At 39.9% G+C, this 16,326-nt stretch overlaps 1 pseudogene; it reads left to right on the top strand.

Annotated features, from left to right (window-relative positions):
- The first annotated feature begins 488 nt into the window (after positions 1-488).
- LOC139367804 (plasma membrane calcium-transporting ATPase 3-like) overlaps positions 489-16,326 on the top strand; it is a 146,251-nt pseudogene continuing 130,413 nt past the window's right edge.

Here is a 16,326-nt window from a genome sequence, read left to right on the forward strand (position 1 = left end):
TCCAGGTTCCAGTCTGCTCTACCACTAGTCCTTCTCTCAACCCCCAACCCCTTCATAAGCGAGACAAGAGAGAAGAGTGGAATCGCCAAGGACACAGGGAGAACGCTGGAGGCAGCCCTCATCCCTCAGAGTGGGAGAACAAAATACTAGAAAAACAACTGAGTCAGTTGTTTCTGAGATGTTGCTGACTGGTCCCTGGTTAAAACCGTGACCCCTGACCCTACTGGTTAGCTAATGAAGTCTGTGTTTAAGACTTGTGTCTAAGAACTCTTGAAAGAAGAAGGAAGGACCAGCGCTTGGTGACTGGCTGGTATAAATAAGCAGAAACACTTGCTGCTCCGAGAGAGAGAGAGAGAGAGAGAGAGAGAGAGAGAGAGAGAGAGAGAGAGTAAGTCTGGACTCGTGTGTTCCAGATGAGTGGGTGAAACCTCTCCAGAGAAGGAAATAGAGACCACAGAGAGAGAAGAGGACCAAACCAGTCTGTCAGAATGTCTACCACCGCCACCATGGGAGAGATGGCTAACAGTGCTGTTGAGTTCTACCCTAAAGGCCGGAGCCGAGGTGGAGGTGGAGGTGGGAAGGGGGAGGGTAACAATGCTGTAGAGGGAGATTTTGGGGTGACGGTGGAGGAGCTCAGGGATCTGATGGAGCTCCGGGGAGGGGAGGCCATTCAGAAGATACAGGAGGCATACGGAGACTCAGAGGGCCTGGCCACTAAACTGCTCACCAACACTATTGACGGTAAGGTAGTAGGGAGGGTGTGTGTGTCTGTGGCTACGTGTGTGTGTGTCTGTGTGTGTGTGTGTTTCTGTGTTGTTTGGCCTGTGGGATTGATCTCAGGCCAGCTGACAGTATCAGATGATCAACACTGAACAACCTTACTCTAGCAGAACAACATGACAGACACACATACACACTCTGTCAGTCAATTTCATTGATTTGAGTATTTCAGGCAGAGGCCGATCCTACCTGTCGAATCGGATCCAACTACAAGCATTTTTGGCCTGTCGAATCAGGTCCAACTACAAGTATATTTGTCCAGAGGCCAAAAGGAATATTAGGTACATTGGAATATTAGGTACATTGTCATTGAGGAATTCAGTGAGGTAGTCAGTAGGTAGTCAGTGAGGTAGTCAGTAGGTAGTCAGTGAGGTAGTCAGCAGGGTAGTCAGTGGGGCAGTCAGTGGTAAGTGAGGTAGTCAGCAGGGTAGTCAGTTGGTAGTCAGTGAGGTAGTCAGCAGGGTAGTCGGTGAGGTAGTCAGCAGAGTAGTCAGTAGGTAGTAAGTGAGGTAGTCAGTAGGTAGTCAGTATGGCAGTCAGTGGTAAGTGAGGTAGTCAGTAGGGTAGTCAGTAGGGTAGTCAGTTGGTAGTCAGTGAGGTAGTCAGCAGGGTAGTCGGTGGGGCAGTCAGTGATAAGTTAGGTAGTCAACAGGGTAGTCAGTTGGTAAGTGAGGTAGTCAGTAGGGTAGTCCGTAGGTAGTCAGTGAGGTAGTCAGCAGGGTAGTCAGTAGGTAGTCAGTGAGGTAGTCAGCAGGGTAATCAATGAGGTAGTCAGCAGGGTAGTCAGTAGGTAGTCAGCAGGGTAGTCAGTGGGGCAGTCAGTGGTAAGTGAGGTAGTCAGCAGGGTAGTCAGTAGGGAGTCAGTAGGTAGTCAGCAGGGTAGTCAGTGGGGCAGTCAGTGGTAAGTGAGGTAGTCAGTAGGGTAGTCAGCAGGGTAGTCAGTAGGTAGTCAGTGGTAAGTGAGGTAGTCATTAGGGTAGTCAGTAGGGTAGTCAGTGCGGTAGTCAGTGAGGCAGTCAGTGACGTAGTCAGTAGGGTAGTCAGTGGTAAGTGAGGTAGTCAGTAGGGTAGTCAGTAGGGTAGTCAGTGCAGTAGTCAGTGAGGCAGTCAGTGAAGTAGTCAGTAGGGTAGTCAGTAGGGTAGTCAGCGGGGTAGTCAGTAAGGTTGTCAGTCGGGTAGTCAGTGAGGCAGTCAGACATGATGATTGATGCTTGGCTGCTGTTAAGTAAAAATGATCTAGCTTTTGTCCATAATAATCATGTAGGCTATACCCTCACTATATCTGCCAGCTGTTGGCTAGAGAGCATGTTCCAAAGCCAGGCTGGGCTCATTTTAGTGACAGAACCATCAGTAGAGTTGAAAATGTGAAGGAAACACATTTAACTCGTATTTTTTATTTGGTACATGGGAATTGAAACTAAAGGTATTTTCATGTGTACTACGTCATTACACAAAGCCTTTTATCCCCAACAAGTCAGTTTGATGGAAACATCTATGGTGGGAAAATGTGGATTTTAGGATATCTCCTATTGGATGGAATTCTAGCTAGTGAGAGAGTTGGTAAACTAGTTTGTGAATGAGTTATTCGAGATTCCCAGTGAAATAGCCTTTTAAATAGTTTGGTAGAGGTAAACTTCAAGACATTGTTTGGCCAACAGTTTGAAGAGTTGATACGCAGAACTAACACCTCTTTACCACAGCATCCAGGAACAGGATCCGTTTAACCTTGGGAACTGCAATACCAATATTTAATTACACACATACTCACTACTGCAGTTTGACACCATTACAGAGATCTAAGAGAAAGAAAGGAGGAGGGAGGAAGTAAAGAGAGGAAGAGACAGTGGGAGAGGGAGAGAGGGAGAGGGGGAGGAGTGCTAGAATAGCTTGCCGCATTGTCAAGGACATATCAAGGGGAGATTGAGAGAGAAAGGGAGGAAAAAAAAGGGGGAGTGCAGTAGAGGGAGGAAGGTAGAAAGAGGGTGTGAGGAAGAGAGGCAGAAATAAATGGGGTAAAAAGAGAGGGAAGAAGGGACGAAGAGAATATTTACAAAGTAATGATCACTCAACAAATGATTGTTCAACTCCTTCTCTGTCATATGTGATTTTGGTAGTTTCATTACACCTATTTTACATCCAGAGTTGGGCTATTGGAACAGATATTTACAGTCATTCGGAAAGTATTCAGACCAGTTGACTTTTTCCACATGTTGTTACGTTACATCCTTATTCTAAAATGGATTACAGTCCCCCCCCCCCCCCCCCATCAATCTACACAGAAAACCTTATAATGACAAAGAACAACTTTTTTTTTTGACATTTTTGCAAATGTTTTAAAAATGAAAAAATTTAATATTACATTTCCATAAATATTCAGGCCCTTTACTCAGTACATTGTTGAAGCACCTTTGGTAGGGATTACAGCCTTGAGTCTTCTTAGGTATGACTCTACAAGCTTGGCACACCTGTATTTGGGGAGTTTCTCGTTGGATGGGGAGAGTCGCTGCACAGCTATTTTCAGGTCCCGCCAGAGATGTTCGATCGGATTCAAGTCCGGGTTCTGGCTGGGCCACTGAAGGACATTCGGAGACTTGTCCCGAAGCCACTCCTGTGTTGTCTTGGCTGTGTGCTTAGGGTCATTGTCCTGATGGAAGGTGAACCTTTGCCCCAGTCTGAGGTCCTGAGCGCTCTGGAGCAGGTTTTCATTAAGGATCTCTCTGCACTTTGCTCCGTTCATATTTCCCTGGATCCTGACTAGTCTCCCAGTCCCTGCTGCTGAAAAACATCCCCACAGAATGATGCTGCCACCAGAATGCTTCACAGTAGGGATGGTGCAAGACGCGACACTTGGCATTCAGTCAAAATAATTCAATCTTCGTTTCATCAGACCATAAAATCTTGTTCCTCATGGTCTGAGAGTCCTTTAAGTTCCTTTTGGCAAACTCCAAGTTAGCTTTCATGTGTATTTTACTGAGGAGTGGCTTCTGTCTGGCCACTCTACCATAAAGGCCTGATTGGTGGAGTGCTGCAGAGATGGTTGTCCTTCTGGAAGGTCAGAGTGACCACCGATTGCTCAGTCAAACTTCTTCCATTTAAGAATGATGGAGGTCACTGTGTTCTTGGAGATCTTCAATGCTGCAGAAATGTTTTGGTACCCTTCCCCAGATCTGTGCCTCGACACAATCCCGTCTTGGACCTCTATGGACAATTCCTTCGACCTCATGGCTTGGTTTTTGCTCTGATACGCTCTGTCAACTGTGTGTGCCTTTCCAAACAGGTGTGTGCCTTTCCAAATCATGTCCAATCAATTTAATTTACTGCAGGTGAACTCCAATCAAGTTGTATGAACACCACAAGGATGATCAATGGAAACAGGATGCACCTGAGCTCAATTTCGAGTCTCACAGCAAAGGGTCTGAATACTTATGTAAATAAGGTATTTCTGTTTTTATATCTTTAATACATTTGCAAACATTTCAAAAAAAACATGGTTGGATAAGAGCCTATCAGAAGTCTGGTGGTACTATGGTGGGATAAGAGCCTATCAGAAGTCTGGTGGTACTATGGTGGGATAAGAGCCTATCAGAAGTCTGGTGGCACTATGGTTGGATAAGAGCCTATCAGAAGTCTGGTGGCACTACGGTTGGATAAGAGCCTATCAGAAGTCTGGTGGCACTACGGTTGGATAAGAGCCTATCAGAAGTCTGGTGGCACTATGGTTGGATAAGAGTGTCTGCTAAATTAACTAAATATAAATGTATAGGACCAGTCAGAAGTTTGGACACACCTACTCACTCCAAGGTTTTTATTTTTTATGATTTTCTACATTGTAGAATAACAGTGAAGACATCCAAACTATAAAACAACACATTTTGGAATCATGTAGTAACCAAAAAAAGTGGTAAACAAATCAAAATATATTTTATATTTCAGATTCTTCAAAGTAGCAACCCTTTGCCTTGATGACAGTTTGCACACTCTTGAAGAAAAACCCTTGAATGATTAGGTGTGTCCACACTTTTGACTGGTACTGTACATGTGTGCGTGTGTGTTGCAGGTCTGTCAGGTGACCAGGCAGACCTGGATCGTCGTAGCAAGTCATTCGGTCAGAACTTCATCCCTCCTAAACAGCCCAAGACCTTCCTGGAGCTGGTCTGGGAAGCTCTTCAAGTATGTTGAATGATCAATTGATATTCAAGTTTTGATATACACTGTATATATTGATATAGACAGGTCAAATAATGTAAACACTTGAGTAAATTATTAGATAGAAAGTGTACTGAAAGCAGGTGCTTCCACACAGGTGTCGTTCCTGAATGGTTTCGCATTCCTCCAAGAGAGTTCTAGACATTTGTAGAATCTATGCCAAGGTGCATCAAAGCTGTTCTGGTGGCTCGTGGTGGCACAACAAACCAATTATAACACTTTTTGGCAGTTACATGTAGATTGATATATAGATTGATTCATATATATATATTGATATATAGATTGATTGATATATATATATATATATTGATATATAGATTGATTGATATATATATATATATATATATGGATATATAGATTGATTCATATATATATATTGATATATAGATTGATTCATATATATATATATATTGATATATAGATGGATTCATATATATATATATTGATATATAGATTGATTCATATATATATATTAATATATAGATTGATTGATATATATATATTGATATATAGATTGATTCATATATATAGATTGATATATAGATTGATTCATATATATATATATATATATATTGATATATAGATTGATTGATATATATATATATTGATATATAGATTGATTGATATATATATATTGATATATAGATTGATTCATATATATAGATTGATATATAGATTGATTCATGTATATATATATATATATGGATATATAGATTGATTAATATATATATATTGATATATAGATTGATTCATATATATATATTGATATATAGATTGATTCATATATATATATATATATTGATATATAGATGGATTCATATATATATATATATATATATTGATATATAGATTGATTGATATATATATATTGATATATAGATTGATTGATATATATATATATTGATATATAGATTGATTGATATATATATATTGATATATAGATTGATTGATATATATATATATATATATTGATATATAGATTGATTGATATATATATATTGATATATAGATTGATTGATATATATATATTGATATATATATTGATTGATATATATACATTGATATATATATTGATTGATATATATATATTGATATATAGATTGATTGATATATATATATTGATATATAGATTGATTGATATATATATATATATTGATATATAGATTGATTGATATATATATATATATATATATATATAGATTGATATATAGATTGATTGATATATACAGTGCCTTGCGAAAGTATTCGGCCCCCTTAAACTTTGCGACCTTTTGCCACATTTCAGGCTTCAAACATAAAGATATAAAACTGTATTTTTTTGTGAAGAATCAACAACAAGTGGGACACAATCATGAAGTGGAACGACATTTATTGGATATTTCAAACTTTTTTAACAAATCAAAAACTGAAAAATTGGGTGTGCAAAATTATTCAGCCCCTTTACTTTCAGTGCAGCAAACTCTCTCCAGAAGTTCAGTGAGGATCTCTGAATGATCCAATGTTGACCTAAATGACTATTGATGATAAATACAATCCACCTGTGTGTAATCAAGTCTCCGTATAAATGCACCTGCACTGTGATAGTCTCAGAAGTCCGTTAAAAGCGCAGAGAGCATCATGAAGAACAAGGAACACACCAGGCAGGTCCGAGATACTGTTGTGAAAAAGTTTAAAGCCGGATTTGGATACAAAAAGATTTCCCAAGCTTTAAACATCCCAAGGAGCACTGTGCAAGATAATATTGAAATGGAAGGTGTATCAGACCACTGCAAATCTACCAAGACCTGGCCGTCCCTCTAAACTTTCAGCTCATGCAAGGAGAAGACTGATCAGAGATGCAGCCAAGAGGCCCATGATCACTCTGGATGAACTGCAGAGATCTACAGCTGAGGTGAGAGACTGTCCATAGGACAACAATCAGTCGTATATTGCACAAATCTGGCCTTTATGGAAGAGTGGCAAGAAGAAAGCCATTTCTTAAAGATATCCATAAAAAGTGTTGTTTAAAGTTTGCCACAAGCCACCTGGGAGACACACCAAACATGTGGAAGAAGGTGCTCTGGTCAGATGAAACCAAAATTTAACTTTTTGGCAACAATGCAAAACGTTATGTTTGGCGTAAAAGCAACACAGCTGAACACACCATCCCCACTGTCAAACATGGTGGTGGCAGCATCATGGTTTGGGCCTGCTTTTATTCAGCAGGGACAGGGAAGATGGTTAAAATTGATGGGAAGATGGATGGAGCCAAATACAGGACCATTCTGGAAGAAAACCTGATGGAGTCTGCAAAAGACCTGAGACTGGGACGGAGATTTGTCTTCCAACAAGACAATGATCCAAAACATAAAGCAAAATCTACAATGGAATGGTTCAAAAATAAACATATCCAGGTGTTAGAATGGCCAAGTCAAAGTCCAGACATGAATCCAATCGAGAATCTGTGGAAAGAACTGAAAACTGCTGTTCATAAATGCTCTCCATCCAACCTCACTGAGCTCGAGCTGTTTTGCAAGGAGGAATGGGAAAAAATGTCAGTCTCTCGATGTGCAAAACTGATAGAGACATACCCCAAGCGACTTACAGCTGTAATCGCAGCAAAAGGTGGCGCTACAAAGTATTAACTTAAGGGGGCTGAATAATTTTGCACGCCCAATTTTTCAGTTTTTGATTTGTTAAAAAAGTTTGAAATATCCAATAAATGTTGTTCCACTTCATGATTGTGTCCCACTTGTTGTTGATTCTTCACAAAAAAATACAGTTTTATATCTTTATGTTTGAAGCCTGAAATGTGGCAAAAGGTCGCAAAGTTCAAGGGGGCCGAATACTTTCGCAAGGCACTGTATATATATATTGATATATAGATTGATTGATATATATATATATATGGATATATAGATTGATTGATATATATATATATATTGATATATAGATTGATTCATATATATATTGATATATAGATTGATTCATATATATATTGATATATAGATTGATTCATATATATATTGATATATAGATTGATTCATATATATATATTGATATATAGATTGATTCTTATATATATATATATATGGATATATAGATTGATATATATATATTGATATATAGATTGATTAATATATATATATTGATATATAGATTGATTGATATATATATATATATTGATATATAGATTGATTGATATATATATATATTGATATATAGATTGATTGATATATATATATTGATATATAGATTGATTGATATATATATATATATATTGACATATAGATTGATTGATTGCTTTACAGGACGTCACCCTTATCATCCTAGAGGTGGCAGCTATCATCTCCCTGGGCCTGTCCTTCTACCAACCCCCCGGAGATGACACTGAGGGTATGACCTGGGATGGATGTCTGTCTGGATGGTTGACTGCTTGGCTGACAGACAGACACATTCCCCTCCATATGTATTTGGACAGTGAAGCTAAAATCGCTCTATACTACAGCTTTTTGGATTTGAGATATAATGTTTTATATGAGGCGACAGTACAGAATGTCACCTTTTATTTGAGGGTATTTTCATGTATCTAGTCTTGGTTGTGTTTCGGATTGTGTTGTATCCAATAGACATGAATGTTAAAAAAATGAATTGTGTTCTTCTGGAGTCACTGTTCGGGCTCTATGTTCGGCTGGCGCTAAGGAGGCGCAAGTGTCAAATGCACATTAGTTTGACATTTTGTCATGTAAAAACTGTCGCACTGGCATTTTCCAGCCCTAACGCCAGGTTCGGAAATGTACATGTCTGTGACGGATGGCAATAGTTGAGACGTGTCCCTAAAAACGAGCAGAAAAGTGATAATTTCATGCAGCGCCAATGGGACGTTTTAAGACCCACAAAAAGCAGGTTTTAACGGTAACACAGTTGATAATGGCGTGGATGTTGAAAGCGGAAGCGTTGAGAGATGTGCCTTTTGTGCCGGTGAATCTCGTATTTAGTTTCATTTAGTTTGATTAAAAACCAAGCATAGCCTCCCCTCCCGTTTATCAAGGCTGGTTTAGCAGCATCGCGTTGGTGCGTCTTTTTTTCCTGGCCATTAGCCAAATAGCCTATGGATAAAGGCCTATTAAATGGTTACTGAGAGTGCTTTGAAAATATTTTTAGAGGTTTTAGATTTTCCGTGCTTTTTTCATTATTCACATACCTGCATTTCGCTTGTTCGAGTAGGCTATCCGTCCTCATTATCAAAGATCGCCCCTCGTCCGATTACTAAAAACACTCTGCTCCAAACTATTCAGTCATATAACGCCATATTAATGGCAGATTTCTTTGAGAATCTGCGTCGCACATAGGCAACGATATAGTTGACAGGAGCATAGTGTTTTGTATGAACGTTCTACGTAAATTACATTTAAGCCTACCTGTGCACAGGGTGTCATGGAACGAGAGAAGAGATTTATGATATCATGCTTCTGACCCGATCCTATTTAGAAATATTGATTGATTGTTTTTCATTTAATTAGATTTAAATCCAAAGTTATTGTTAAGATCCACCATCCATGGGGTTAAGGTGAGAACGTACATGGTTTGAATTCAATTTCGTCTGCTATTTCTGGAGAAGTGCAAATAGAATCTGTAAACTGGTTCCATGATGTTTATAAAACATTATATTTGCCAGCAGTATAACGGTGAGTGGACATGTCACCTTTCTCTGTAGCAGTATAACGGTGAGTGGAGCCTTTTCTCTGTAGCAGTATAATGGTGAGTGGACATGTCACCTTTCTCTGTAGCAGTATAACGGTGAGTGGAGCCCTTTCTCTGTAGCAGTATAACGGTGAGTGGAGCCTTTTCTCTGTAGCAGTATAACGGTGAGTGGACATGTCACCTTTCTCTGTAGCAGTATAACGGTGAGTGGAGCCTTTTCTCTGTAGCAGTATAACGGTGAGTGGAGCCCTTTCTCTGTAGCAGTATAACGGTGAGTGGAGCTTTTTCTCTGTATAATGGATCTTTATCCAGCTCCTGTAAAAAGGTTGCATGTGTGAAAAACCCTCCATAGTCTAAGTTGTTTGTATTATACGGGGAACAATTATGGTGTAGCTGTATTGGGACATTTAGCCTATTTAAAACAATTTGTTGCTTAGTTTTTATTAGAATTTCATTAGAATTATACAGTGTCTTTTGGGGCCTTCTCAATAGCCTATTGAATTTAATGTTGCTTATTGACTACTTTTGGCATGTTCACAGACTGCAATTTACAGTAGACCTGGCCCCTATGCTATAGCCTATATTTAACAATGCATTTCCATATTGAAGCAATGCAATTACAACAATGTGGACTACAAACGTGTTCAAAATATTTAGCAAATACTGAATGCTGCAGGCTATTTAACGAAAAACCCCAAACCTATAACGCGACAGCAGCGCAAAGATTTACCATTTAAAAAGGTTTATTAACATAGAGCCATTAAAGTGAATGCTACTATTATTATGGATAATCATGAATGAATCGTGAATAATAGGGACAAATATCATACCCCCAAGACATGCTAACCTCTCCCCATTACAACAACAGGGGAGGTTCACATTTTATATCATACCCCCAAAGACATGCTAACCTCTCCCCATTACAATAACAGGGGAGGTTCACATTTTATATCATACCCCCAAGACATGCTAACCTCCCACCATTACAATAACAGGGGAGGTTAGCATTTTATATCATACCTCCAAGACACACTAACCTCTCACCATTACAATAACAGGGGAGGTTAGCATTTTATATCATACCTCCAAGACACACTAACCTCTCACCATTACAATAACAGGGGAGGTTAGCATGTTATATCATACCCCCAAGACATGCTAACCTCTCCCAATTACAACAACAGGGGAGGTTAGCATTTTATATCATACCCCCAAAGACATGCTAACCTCTCACCATTACAATAACAGGGGAGGTTAGCATTTTATATCACACCCCCAAGACATGCTAACCTCCCACCATTGCAATAACAGGAGAGGTTAGCATTTTATATCATACCTCAAGACATGATAACCTCTCACCATTACAATAACAGGAGAGGTTAGCATTTTATATCATACCCCCAAAGACATGCTAACCTCTCACCATTACAATAACAGGAGAGGTTAGCATTTTATGTCATACCCCCAAAGACATGCTAACCTCTCACCATTACAATAACAGGGGAGGTTAGCATGTTATATCATACCCCCAAGACATGCTAACCTCTCACCATTACAATAACAGGGGAGGTTAGCGTTTTATATCACACCCCCAAGACATGCTAACCTCCCACCATTACAATAACAGGGGAGGTTAGCATTTTATATCATACCTCAAGACATGCTAACCTCTCACCATTACAACAACAGGGGAGGTTAGCATTTTACATCATACCCCCAAGACATGCTAACCTCTCACCATTACAACAACAGGGGAGGTTAGCATTTTATATCATACCTCCAAGACACGTTAACCTCTCACCATTACAATAACAGGGGAGGTTAGCATGTCTTGGGGGGGTATGATATTTTTGCCTCAGTTACTTTCTCACTAATAATTATTCACAATTTATTCATGATTATCTGTAATAAATGGTAGCATTCACATTAATGTAGAAGTGTTTAGAAACATATTTTCCCCTTATTTACAATAAAAGTGACTCCAAAATTACACAACACTATTTACCATTACTTTCTATTAATCTACAAAATAATCTGAAACACAAACAAAAATATCAAAAAATGCATCCAACATAGTTGTAGTCACGAGCTTGATGTAGTCATTGATGTAGTCACGAGCTTGATGAAGTCATTGATGTAGTCATTGATGTAGTCATTGATGTAGTCATTGATGTAGTCATTGATGTAGTCATTGATGAAGTCATTGATGTAGTCATTGATGTAGTCATTGATGATGTCATTGATGTAGTCATTGATGTAGTCATTGATGTAGTCATTGATGTAGTCATTGATGTAGTCATTGATATAGTCATTGATGTAGTCATTGATGTAGTCATTGATGTAGTCAATGATGTAGTCATTGATGTAGTCATTGATGTAGTCATTGATGTAGTCATTGATGTAGTCATTGCGTGCTGTGAATATGGGACCAAAATACAAAAATGTTCTTTAATACATTATATGTGAATTTGTACTGTGAGAATGTTTGTTAGGGCAGGAAAATAATCCTGCAGGAACAGGATACGTGAATTTTATCTGGATTATAATTCAAGGACATTTTTGGAGGGGTTTATACATTTTGTTCATAAGGGAAAATCAAGTCTGAAAATGTAAAGTGGAAGTTACAAACTTCAGAAGCCTTTTTTGCATCTCAAATACACGTTTTTAATTTACTGCATTGCAGGAAAGATGTCCTACAACAAGATCCTACATCGTCATGGCACCTTCAAATGGGGGGATTAGACACATAAAAGTGCTTTCATTTCTAAATGGTCAAACGGATATGTAGGAAAATACCCTCAAATAAAATATGATCTGAGCTCTTGCTTCATATAAAACAAATCCAAAATGTTGGAGTAAAGAGCCAAATGAAACATTTTAGCTAGACTGCAAATAAAATACATAGGGGAGGGTTGATAGACAGCTAGCTAGATACAGCGCCTTCAGAAAGGATTCAGACCCATTGACTTCTTCCACATTTTATTACATTACAGCCTTATACTAAAATTGATTAAATTGTTTTTTCAATCTCCACACAGTACCCAATAATAACAAAGCAAAAAACAGTTTTTTTGGCAGCGATTACAGCCTCTAGTCTTCTTGGGTATTATGCTACAGCCTCGAGTCTTCTTGGGTATGACGATACAGCCTCGAGTCTTCTTGCCTATGACGCTACAGCCTCGAGTCTTCTTGGGTATGATGCTACAGCCTCGAGTCTTCTTGGGTATGATGCTACAGCCTCGAGTCTTCTTGGGTATGAAGCTACAGCCTCGAGTCTTCTTGGGTATGACGCTACAGCCTCGAGTCTTCTTGGGTATGACGCTACAGCCTCGAGTCTTCTTGGGTATTACGCTACAGCCTCGAGTCTTCTTGGGTATGACGCTACAGCCTCGAGTCTTCTTGGGTATGACGCTACAGCCTCGAGTCTTCTTGGGTATGACGCTACAGCCTCGAGTCTTCTTGGGTAAGACGCTACAGCCTCGAGTCTTCTTGGGTATGACGCTACAGCCTCGAGTCTTCTTGGGTATGACGCTACAGCCTCGAGTCTTCTTGGGTATGATGCTACAGCCTCGAGTCTTCTTGGGTATGATGCTACAGCCTCGAGTCTTCTTGGGTATTACGCTACAGCCTCGAGTCTTCTTGGGTATTACGCTACAGCCTCGAGTCTTCTTGGGTATGATGCTACAGCCTCGAGTCTTCTTGGGTATGATGCTACAGCCTCGAGTCTTCTTGGGTATGACGCTACAGCCTCGAGTCTTCTTGGGTATGACGCTACAGCCTCGAGTCTTCTTGGGTATGACGCTACAGCCTCGAGTCTTCTTGGGTATGACGCTACAGCCTCGAGTCTTCTTGGGTATGAAGCTACAGCCTCGAGTCTTCTTGGGTATGACGCTACAGCCTCGAGTCTTCTTGGGTATGAAGCTACAGCCTCGAGTCTTCTTGGGTATTACGCTACAGCCTCGAGTCTTCTTGGGTATGACGCTACAGCCTCGAGTCTTCTTGGTATGACGCTACAGTCTCAAGTCTTCTTGGGAATGACGCTACAAGCTTGGCACACCTGTATTTGTATGAGTTTCTCCCATTCTTCCTTGCAGATCTTCTCAAACTCTGTCAGGTTGGATGGGGAGCATTGCTGCACAGCTATTTTCAGGTCTCTCCAGAGATGTTTGATCAGGTTCAAGTCCGGGATCTGGCTGGGCCAATCAAGGACATTCAGAGACTTGTCCCGAAGCCCCTCCTGCGTTGACTTGGCTGTGTGCTTAGGGTTGCTGTCCTGTTGGAAGGTGAACCTTCGCCCCATTCTGAGGTCCTTCATCAATGATCTCTCTGTACTTTGCTCCGTTCATCTTTTCCTTAATACTGACTAGTCTCCCAGTCACTGCCGCTGAAAAACACCCCCACAGCATGATGCTGCCACCACCATGCTTCACCTTAGGGATGGTGCCAGGTTTCCTCCAGACGTGTCGCTTGGCATTCAGGCCAAAGAGTTAAATTTAGTTTTATCAGAGCAGAGAATCTTGTTTCTCTTCTTGTTTCTCGAGTCTCATAGCAAAGGGTCTGAATACTTAATTATGTAAATAAGGTATTTCTGTTTTATATCTTTAATACATTTGCAAACATTTAAAAAAAACAGTTTTTGCTTTTCATTTTCGAATTAGGCTGTAACCTAACAAAATGTGGAACAAGTCAAGGGGTCTGAATAATTTCTGAAGGCACTGTAGATGGATAACAGTGTGTTTCTCCCCAGCGTGTGGTAACGTGTCGGGAGGGGCAGAGGACGAGGGCGAGGCTGAAGCCGGGTGGATTGAGGGTGCCGCCATCTTGCTGTCCGTCGTCTGTGTGGTCCTGGTGACGGCCTTCAATGATTGGTCTAAAGAGAAACAGTTCCGTGGGCTACAGAGCAGGATAGAACAGGAGCAGCGCTTCGCTGTCGTACGGAAAGGAAACGTGATCCAGATACCTGTAGCTGACATGGTGGTGGGGGACATGGCTCAGGTCAAATACGGTAGGTAACCAGGACCATTTTTGTTTTATTTTACCTTTATTTATCCAGGTTTTCGTCATTGAGATAACATCTCTTTTCCAAGCGAGACCTGGTCCAATAGCAGCAGGGGGAACAATGTTTCAGACAAAACAACGTACATACACGAACACAACATTAAACAAAACTATAAACACACATACAGTACAACGAAAACATTTGATGTTAAAAACACAAATCCTTGACTGAAAAACCGCTGGCCTCAAGACAATTATACTCTTCTATGATATTTACATGAATCAAGTGTTTAAACTCCACCAACGAAACTAGGTTATCACATTTTCTAATGTTCAGGATAGAATTCCAAGACCACAGAACTAAGTAACTAAAACTATTTCTACCATGTCCTGTTCTAATTTTTGGTACTGTTAGAAGCAAATCAGAATGGGACCGTAATTGCTATTTATTTACCGACCTGACTAAAAAAGGACTGAGATAAAATGGCATTTTCCCCAGTATGGCCTTATAAACCAGTGTATACCAGTGTTTAAGCCTACAATATGGCCTTATAAACCAGTGTATACCAGTGTTTAAGCCTACCCAAGGTCAATGACGACCAGCCAATAGCGCTGTAGAGATCACAATGATGTGTTAGACGTTTCTGATTTGTAATGAACCTGAGGGCTGCATGATACACTGAATCAAGTGCTCTCAGGGTAGTGGCTGAGGCCTGCATGTATATAACATCACTAAACATCTAAAACCGACAGTAATGTACATCGTACCAGCTCCTTCCTGGCCTCAAAAGAAAAACAAGCCTTATGCCGGTAATAAAAACCTATTCTCAGCTTGAGCTTCCTCATCAAGCTCTCTACATGCACAGTGAAACTGAGCATATCATCAACCCACACACCCAAATATTTGTACACTTTGACTTGCTCTATAGTATGTCCACCCGATGTAGCAATGACATGATTAGTAACATGCCTGGCATTTGAAAATACCATGCATTTGTTCTACCTGAATTTAGAACCAGCTTTAAATCATACAGATTCTGTTGTATGGTGTTAAATGCTCTTTGGGCATTTTCAAAAGCTAAAGATAAACTACTACCACTTGAATAAAGAACAGTATCATCTGCATAAAAATGAACATCCGCTGTTTCAATAAGAACCCCAATGTTGTTGATGTACAAAATGAACAACAGTGGGCCCAAAATAGAACCTTGCGGAACACCTGGGCACACCTCTATGGATTTACAACCATCCTCCATTACACATTGTGTACGATTTGATAGGTAATTTATAAACCAATCTAGAGCATGACCAGTAATTCCACAACATTTTAACCTTTGCACTAGCACAGCATGTTCCACCGTGTCAAAAGCCTTCGACAAATCAATAAAGCTACACAATGTAACACAACTAACAACGATCTGAAGGTAGATAACACTGTAGGTAACCAGGACAACAATCTGAAGGTAGATAACACTGTAGGTAACCAGGACAATGATCTGAAGGTAGATAACACTGTAGGTAACCAGGCCAATGATCTGAAGGTAGATAACACTGTAGGTAACCAGGACAATGATCTGAAGGTAGATAACACTGTAGGTAACCAGGACAATGATCGGAAGGTAGATAACACTGTAGGTAACCAGGACAATGATCTGAAGG

This window comes from Oncorhynchus clarkii, chromosome 16 (assembly GCF_045791955.1).
Source record: "Oncorhynchus clarkii lewisi isolate Uvic-CL-2024 chromosome 16, UVic_Ocla_1.0, whole genome shotgun sequence".
Taxonomy (NCBI): Eukaryota; Metazoa; Chordata; class Actinopteri; order Salmoniformes; family Salmonidae; genus Oncorhynchus; species Oncorhynchus clarkii.